General features: G+C 35.3%; 1 pseudogene; it reads left to right on the top strand.

Annotated features, from left to right (window-relative positions):
* The first annotated feature begins 2,047 nt into the window (after positions 1 to 2,047).
* The window catches only part of LOC140854253 (uncharacterized), a 68,153-nt pseudogene continuing 61,652 nt past the window's right edge, over positions 2,048 to 8,548 (top strand).

The following is an 8,548-nucleotide window of genomic DNA, read 5'->3' as shown; positions in this document are numbered from 1 at the left end:
AATCTAGAACAAGTGAAACATTACTTACCTCAAACGCATTCCAATAAATCCACATAATTCTATAAATTTTTTTCCAAAATTCTGTTCGTAGATCATATCGTAATATCCCATGATCAAACATCCATAATCCTATACAAAATCAATTTCAATAATTAGAAATAATACGAATACCATATTTCAACGGTTTAGATTGGGTCCGATCATCTAATTTCATCTAATCAAAATCTAATTAAAACCTAAACGATCCAAAGTTTGACTATCAGATCAAATTGGATTCGAAGTGATAGGATTGAGGTTTCTTCATCGATTTTATAAAATCAAGTAGAGAGAGAAAATTAGAGGAGAGAGAAATCAATGAGGTACAATTCGAATTGATCAGATGACACAATCCAACATTATGATTGGTCCAATATCTCGATTGGTGAAATCAACATGATCAAATCAAGCCATGGCTAGATCGAAATCATAGATGATCAAATCTAAAGATTCATGGTCTGATCAAGGTGGGTGCCAGTACGCTGTCTGACAATCATGGATCAGGATTCTTCAGTAGAATCAGATCAGACTTATTAAAAGAAATTTCTTCATTCACTAACTTTTTTTTAGAGAGAGAATCAATCAAGAGAGAGAATATTTTAGAGAGAGAAAATTCTAGAGAGAGAAAATTTTAGAGAGAAAAAACTCATCTTGAATTCTTCAGACAATATGATTCAACAAATTCTGATCGATCAGATCAAATCATGCTAAAATTATCATGTGGATAATTAAATAAGATCATGAGAAATAAAATCTAAAAATACCTGATCTGATCAAAGTGGATGTCGGTGTATCGTCCGACGATCACAGATCAAAAATTTATTACGAGAATCATTTAAATTCATCATCATTCTTTTCAAAATTTTAAAAATCTTAGGAGAGAGAAATAATCTAGAGAGAGGATTCTAGAGAGAGAAAGTAGAGAGAGAAAGTCTAATTTTAGAGAGAGAAAATACTAGTTCAGACTGAAGAGAGAGGGAAGAGAGAGAAACTCTCTTTCTCATATTTTATTATTTATATCATTATTTATTAATTAATTTAATAATTTTTCTTTTCTTTTCTTTTCTCTCTCTCTTTTTTTTTTCTTCACGGAAGAGAGAGAAAAAAAATTTTATTTATTATTATTATATTATTATCATTTTATTTTTCTTCTTTCTTCTTTTTTTTTTTCCTTTTCCTTTTTCTTTTCTTTTTCTTCTTTTTCTTTTCTTTTTCTTTTCTTTTTCTTTTCTTTTCCTTCTTCTTCTTTTCTTTTTCTTTTCCTTCTTCTTCTTCTTCTTTTTCTTTTCTTCTTCCCGTGGGCATGTTTTGGGCTGAAACAGGGGACCTTGAGGTCCCCCCGTTGGGTGGCCGACCGGCGGCGCAGCCGGCGTGGGGCGGCCATCGACAGGAGGGGGTGACTCGCCGATAAGAAGAGGGCCAAACCGGTGGTCGGCGGTGACCACCGGCGACGGCAAAACGGCAAAAAAAGAAAATTCTTCCGCAACAAAATTCGGCGACTCCGGTCGTCGGCGAGCGTGCATATCGGCACGGGAAGGAAGGGGGAGAAGAGAGGAAGAGGAGGAGGCTTACCTCCGTCGCCGGCGAAGCTTTTCCGGCGAGAAATTGGACGGCACGGCGATGGATCTCCGTGAGAAATTTCCGGCGATTGCCGCCGTTTTGCCTCAGGATTTCTCGATGAGAGGAGAGAGGAGGGTTCTCCTCCTTAAATAGAGCCGGAGGAAACTTGTTTCCGACTCCGATTAGGAGCCGGTGAACGGAGGAAGAAGACTCCCTTCGGGAGTTCTCCTCCTCTGTTTTCCTTTCTTTTTTTTTTCGTTTGGCTGGCTGGGCTATCATACAATCCCTGACTCATTTTGGATCCACTAGCCTACAAGACAATTTTGCAAGAGATGATGATATAAGGGGTTTGATCACAGATGCTTTTGGACTTGGTGTTCAAAATTTAGGAGAATCCAGTAGTATACAAGAAACAGTTGGGATGTTTGATGGATGTACGCATACGGAACGTATGCATGTTGAGGAGCCTATACATACATCTAATGATGAGACAGCTTGTTATCACACCTTAATAAAAGATGCAGATGAAGAATTATATCCGGGTTGTACGAAATTTTCTAATATTTTTTTCTTGTACATTTATTTCATTTAAAATATTTGAATGGATGGTCTGGAAAGTATTTTACCATGCTGCTCAAGTTATTAAAGGATGCATTTTCAGAAAGTACTCGTTTACCACCATCGTATTATGAAGCCAAGAAAAGTAGTAAAGAAATTGGATCTTGAATACGAAAAGATTCATAGTTGTCCGAAAGATTGTATGTTATATCGGGGTGAAAATGCTAATCAAGAGTCATGCAATGTATGTGGATCTTCAAGATGGATAACACAAAAAGAAAATCAAAACGATGTACTGAATGAATTGGATGCAACGCGGAGTAAAAAAAAATCGGCCAAGGTATTGCGTTACTTTCCTCTTATACCTAGATTGAAAAAGATTTATGCATCATCAAAAATAGCTTCATCAATGAGATGGCATGATGAAGGACGTACAAAGGATGGAATGTTGAGACATCCAGCAGATAGTCTTCAATGGAAAGTATTTGATGATAGGCATCCTGATTTTACCACTGATGTTCGCAGTGTTAGGTTTGGCTTAGCTTCTGATGGCTTCAATCCATTTCGGACCCTGAGTTCTACCTACAGCACTTGGTCAGTCATTTTGATATCTTACAATTTGCCACTATGGATGTGCATGAAACAATCATCACTTATCTTGTCAATGGTTATTCTAGGAGATAAGGGTCTAGGCAATGATATTGATATTTTCCTACAGCCTTTAATGGAGGAATTGAAACAGTTGTGGGAGGGTGTTGATGCATTTGATGCTTCAAACGGCCAAACATTTAAACTACGGGCAGCTTTGTTATGGACTATTAATGATTTTCCAATATATGCCAATTTATCTGGCTGGAGTACAAAGAGACAGGTCGCATGTCCTTGTTGTGGAGATTCAACACATTCAATTTGGTTAAAACATGGAGATAAATTTTGTTACATGGGACATCGTCGATGGTTGGAAGCAAATCATTCGTTTCGATTTCAGAAAGATTTGTTTGATGGTACTATGGAATTAGGATGTGCCCCTATTCCACCTTCTAGAACTGATGTTCATAGACAAATGGATGGCATCAATTACAGCTATGGTAAGCACTCAAAATTCTCTCAAAAAAGAGGAAGGGATGATGTTGAAAGCTCAATGCACGAAGGGTTACCAGAGGAAGTTAGTATCAGTACTATAGATGCAGAGGTGTTTCAAGATTCAGATAATTATTTCAAGGATGAAAATGAGGAAGACACACAGATAGCATCTATACAACAGCCCAGTAAATATTTATGGAAAAAATGAAGTATCTTTTTTGACTTACCTTATTGGAAACATAATCTTATTCGGCACAATCTTGATGTCATGCATATAGAGAAGAATATTTATGATAATTTACTTGGAACATTTTTAAACCTTGATGGAAAGAGCAAAGATAACATGAAGGCGCGTCTTGATTTAAAAAAAATGGGTATCCGATAGGAACTTCATCCTAAAATACTTGCTAATGATAGAATGTATGTGCCTCCTGCATGTTACACAATGTCTGCTCGAGAAAAGGATAATTTTTTAGAAGTTTTGAAAAGTATCAAAGTACCTGATGGATATGCATCAAATATTTCACGATGTGTGCATCTAAAGGATCGAAAACTTTCAAATCTTAAAAGTCATGATGGTCACATATTGATGCAAGATATTTTTTCAATAGCTTTAAGATCGTCATTGCCGAAACAAGTTATTGCAATTGTACTTCTTTTATCATCATTCTTTAAGGTATTATGTTCTAAAGTTATTGATCTTCGAGAACTTGATCAGTTAGAATCCGATATTGCAAGGGATTTGAAACAAGATACAAATGGATTTACACTTGTAAATTTTTTAAGATTGATACACACTGGTGTGTTATTGAAGGATGACCCATTCATTTTTTCATCTCAAGCTCGTCAAGTATTTTATGTACAAGACGCAAAAGATAAAGATTGGTTTACTGTCATCAAAACAAAACCTAGAGACTTATATGATATGGGAAACCAAGTGGAGGATGATGATGATGACACTTATACACAATGTATGCCCTACAATTTTATGCCAGCTGATGATTTAAATGCTACGACGATGTTGGTTAGGACAGAATTTGAAGGAAACACTACTGCTTGATTGTTACTGGTAATAATTATTTATGATGTTTATATTTTATATTAATTATTATGTTATTTTACTCTATATATTAACTGATTCTACCTTTTATTTATATAAATGCTAGGTGACATCATGCGTCGCAGGGGATGATATGCTGGTGTGCAGTTTCAATTTTCACAGACAGAGGCCGGTACGTCTTCTTCAGCATAGCAGCCTGAGGCCAGTTCAGCTGCACAGCATTCTGAGCCCTGTCCTTCATCATCAGCACAGCACGATCCTCCTGTTCATCAGTCAGATGATGAGATACACGTGCAGGGTATATATTGTCTTTCATGTAATTTTATTTTTATTTTATTTTATGTATATTTATGATATAGTTACTTTTATGTATTTTTTGCAGACGGATCTGGGAGAGTACGCCCCAGACACGGACCCACAGTAGTACGAGATGTGTGGCAGATGCGTGAGGGTGAGAGAATTATTGTGGAGTGCAATCAGCTAGGTCAGCCAATTAAGAAAGCTGCCTGCTTATTGACTTCATTTTTGGGGACTGTTGCTCGGAGGCCTCAGCTATGTCCGTTGGGCTATGCAAAATGGAATGACATGCTTCCAACGTACAAAGTTGAGCTCCTCCGAGTTATAGAGATAATGAATTGATGTTCATACTGTATATTAATTGTTAATCACTTATATAATTTATTTTATTTAACTTTTTTTTTTATAGAGCAAGTTTGTTCTCCCTCCATCCACTCATGATTTTGTAATGAAGTCTCTCAACCGCAAATAGAAAGAATATAGAGCACAATTGAAGAGGGACTATATGAGACAGGGTATGACAGAGGAGGTTGCTAGGAATTGTCCTCCTGATGTACCCCCTCATCAGTGGATGGAGTTGGTTCATTATTGGTTCTCCGAGAGGGCACAGGTATATTATCTGCTCATTATTTTTTTTTAAATATTTTATAAAAATATTGATTTATATTATATATTATATATTATATATTATACATATAACAAGTTTTTTACTTTATTTTACAGACTTATTCTGCTATTGGTAGAGCTGCACGAGCAGCTCAGTCTGTTCCTCATACATCGGGGTCGAAGAGTTATGCACAACTCCGACAGGAATTTGTATGTTCCTTAAACTTTCATAATTAACTTTTAATTTTTATGTTGAAATATTTATATAACTAATATCATTATGTATCATGGACCATGTCTGTATCATGATACTCATATATTTTTTTAAATTATTATAACTGTTTGCTTAAAATTAAAATTATTTATGTAGGTGGATGAGCATGAGAGGGAACCCAATAAAGTGGAGTTTTATCGGATGACTCATACTCATCAAGATGGTACTTTTGTTTGAGATGAGTCGAGAGATTTATATGTACGGTATTATTAATATTCTATTTTTTACAATGATTTTAATTTAATTTTGTTTGCTATTAATATATAACTCTTGTTTTCAAAATAAATACAGGAGAGTGCTACATCTCTCATTGCGAAGCGTGACGACGAGTCTGCAGCATCTACACAGTAGAGCCGTATTGAGGTCGAGGTGTTCATAGAGTTGATGGGACCAGAGCGCTACGGTCGGTGAGGGGTTATGGAGTAGGAGTCACCCCCACTCAGTTATCTGAGGTTAGTAGATATACGCAGCATGCTGCAGCAGATGCTCAGGATTCACGCGTCTGCAGACTCGAGGCGGAGATACAGGAGATTAGACAGAGTCGTGCCGCTGAGATGGAGGAGATGCGATAGAGCCGTGCCGAGATGCAGGCCATGAGGGGATAGATTGATCGGCTTACATCTTTATTAGAGATGTATGGCCCATCTCAGGTAAACACATATTATTAAATATATATTTTTATATTAATTTAATGATCTATATATTTTTATTTATAGATATGCAAATCATGCTTTTGATATGTTTCTTGTAGGCTCCTGACACATCAGGCACCCGTCGAGACAGCGGTACGTCACGTGGAGACAGCGACGACCATCCGCCTGCAGATTGATATTATTTTATTTTTATTGTATTCTCATATTTATTTATATTACTCTTGATTGTAATGGACGATTAGTACTTTATTTTTATTTATATAAAATAATATCTTTTGGTTTGGTTAAATTTGCTATTGAAGTTTACTTTTGGTGTGAATGGTGGTGACTGTACAGGTTTATATTTGAATAATTGATATAATTTTATACAGAAATGTATGTTTTTTTTTGTATATAAAATCTGTATATTTTTTTTTCTGTTACAAAACTTAACGACGCTTATAAGCATCGTTAATACACTGTTTAACGATGCTTATAAGCGTCGCTAATGACTTAACTGCCGACGCTTCGAAAAGCGTCTTGGTAGAGTGGAGGATGCGTTATTTTTAACGACGCTAAAAAGCGCCATTAGAAGATAATTTTATGATGCTTTAAAGCGTCGTGGAAAATTATTGTGATGCTTTTAAAAAGCATCGGCGCTTTTTATCTCCACTCTTATATAGACGATGCTTTTGCGATGCTTTTTGAAGCATCGTAAAGCTTGTTAACGACGCTTATTAGCATCGTAAAATGCCTTTTATAGCGTCGCCTTTCACCATTTTCACTGTAGTGTCATGCCCCTCAAATGAAGTAGTCCAGAAGCTTGCGGCTGCTGGCCATGCACATTTGCATAGATGGATCTTCAGCCATTGTTAATCATTGGCATCCTATAAAGGGTGAAATTGTTGGACATTAATGATTTTTCTATTATGTTCTAGAATGCTGCTTTGTCAAAGTTATTTACTACTATAATTATTTTGCTGTAGATTTTCTATGTTTAGAGTTATTTTGTTGTTTCAATTTTTTAGGCAAAGCATTAATGTTTAGGATGTTATATATATGGTCATTTTTCTGTAACTTCAAGATAAAGAAATCAGTGGAATACAAAAAGTTACAGAAATCTTTTCTCCTAGAGCTCTACTGTAGCAACTTATTCTATAGAAAATCTTATTTCATATTTTCTCTCCTGACTTTTAAACAACAAAAGTGATATAAGAGCCATGGCTTCCTTGTCAAACCAAAACAACAATGCTTCTTTATCAACTATTTCAATTTTTTTTTGGAGAAAATTATGAGTTTTGAAAGGTAACAATGAGGACACTTCTTCTGTTAGAAGGGCTTGGAGTATTATTACCAAAGGATTTAATAAACTAGAAAATGAAGATGAGTTATCAGAAGAAGAAGAAGAAGAAAAACTTGAGGAGAACAGAATGAAAGATGCCAAAGCTCTTTCCAAAATTCAAAATGGGATCTCTCCTGTTATTTTTTTCAGGATTATTCGAGCACAAATATCTAAGGAGGCCTAGGAGATATTGCAAAGAGAGTTTCAAGGAGATAATCGTGCTATAGCTATCAAACTTCAAAATTTATAAAGAGAGTTTGAGAATCTGAAGATGGAGTCTGAGTCTGTCAAAGGCTATTTTTCAAGGATCATTGAAGTTGTAAATCAGATGAGAACTTATGGAGAAAATATATCAGGTCAGAAAGTTGTTGAAAAGATCCTGATTAGCATGTCAGAAAAATATGATGCTATAATGGCTGCAATTGAAGAGTTAAAAGATCTCTCCACCTTGAAAATTGAATAGTTAATGGGCTCTTTAAAATCTCATGAGTAGAGGAGGCTGAGACGAGAAGATCAAGCTATAGAAAGTGCTTTCCAATCAAAACTTATGCTGAAGAAATATAAAAATTAGAAAAAAGATGATCAAAAGAAAGGAAACCAAAAGAAATAGAAGAAATTTGACTCAAACAACAAAGAAGAGAGCAAGAGAGAAAAATGTTCATCTTCTAATAGCTCAAAATTTTTTTGTAAAATTTGTAAAAAGATATACCATGATACTTCGAGTTGCTAGCATTGTGGAAAGCCTCAATACTACAATTGCAAAAAAAATTGGGCATGTTGAGAAAAATTATAGATTCAAGGCTGAAAGTCATGCTAACTTTTCTAAGCAAAAAGTTGAAGAAGATGCTGATGATGAGAATCTCTTCTATGCTAGCCAATCTGATTCACAACATGATAAAAATACTTGGTACCTTGACAATGGTTATAGTAATCACATGGTAGGAAATAAGAAAAAAATTTTTGACCTTGATACTACAATCACACTATAGTAGTAGATTCTAAAGGCATGGAAAAAGTTGCTATCAAAATCCAGAAAGGAACCAAGTTTATTTGTGTTTTATTGGTTCTTGAATTAAATTAAAACCTATTGAGTGTTGGCC

The sequence above is a fragment of the Elaeis guineensis genome, chromosome 16 (assembly GCF_000442705.2).
Source record: "Elaeis guineensis isolate ETL-2024a chromosome 16, EG11, whole genome shotgun sequence".
Taxonomy (NCBI): Eukaryota; Viridiplantae; Streptophyta; class Magnoliopsida; order Arecales; family Arecaceae; genus Elaeis; species Elaeis guineensis.
Note: the sequence above shows the minus strand (reverse complement) of the source record. Positions and strands in the feature narration are given on the sequence as shown.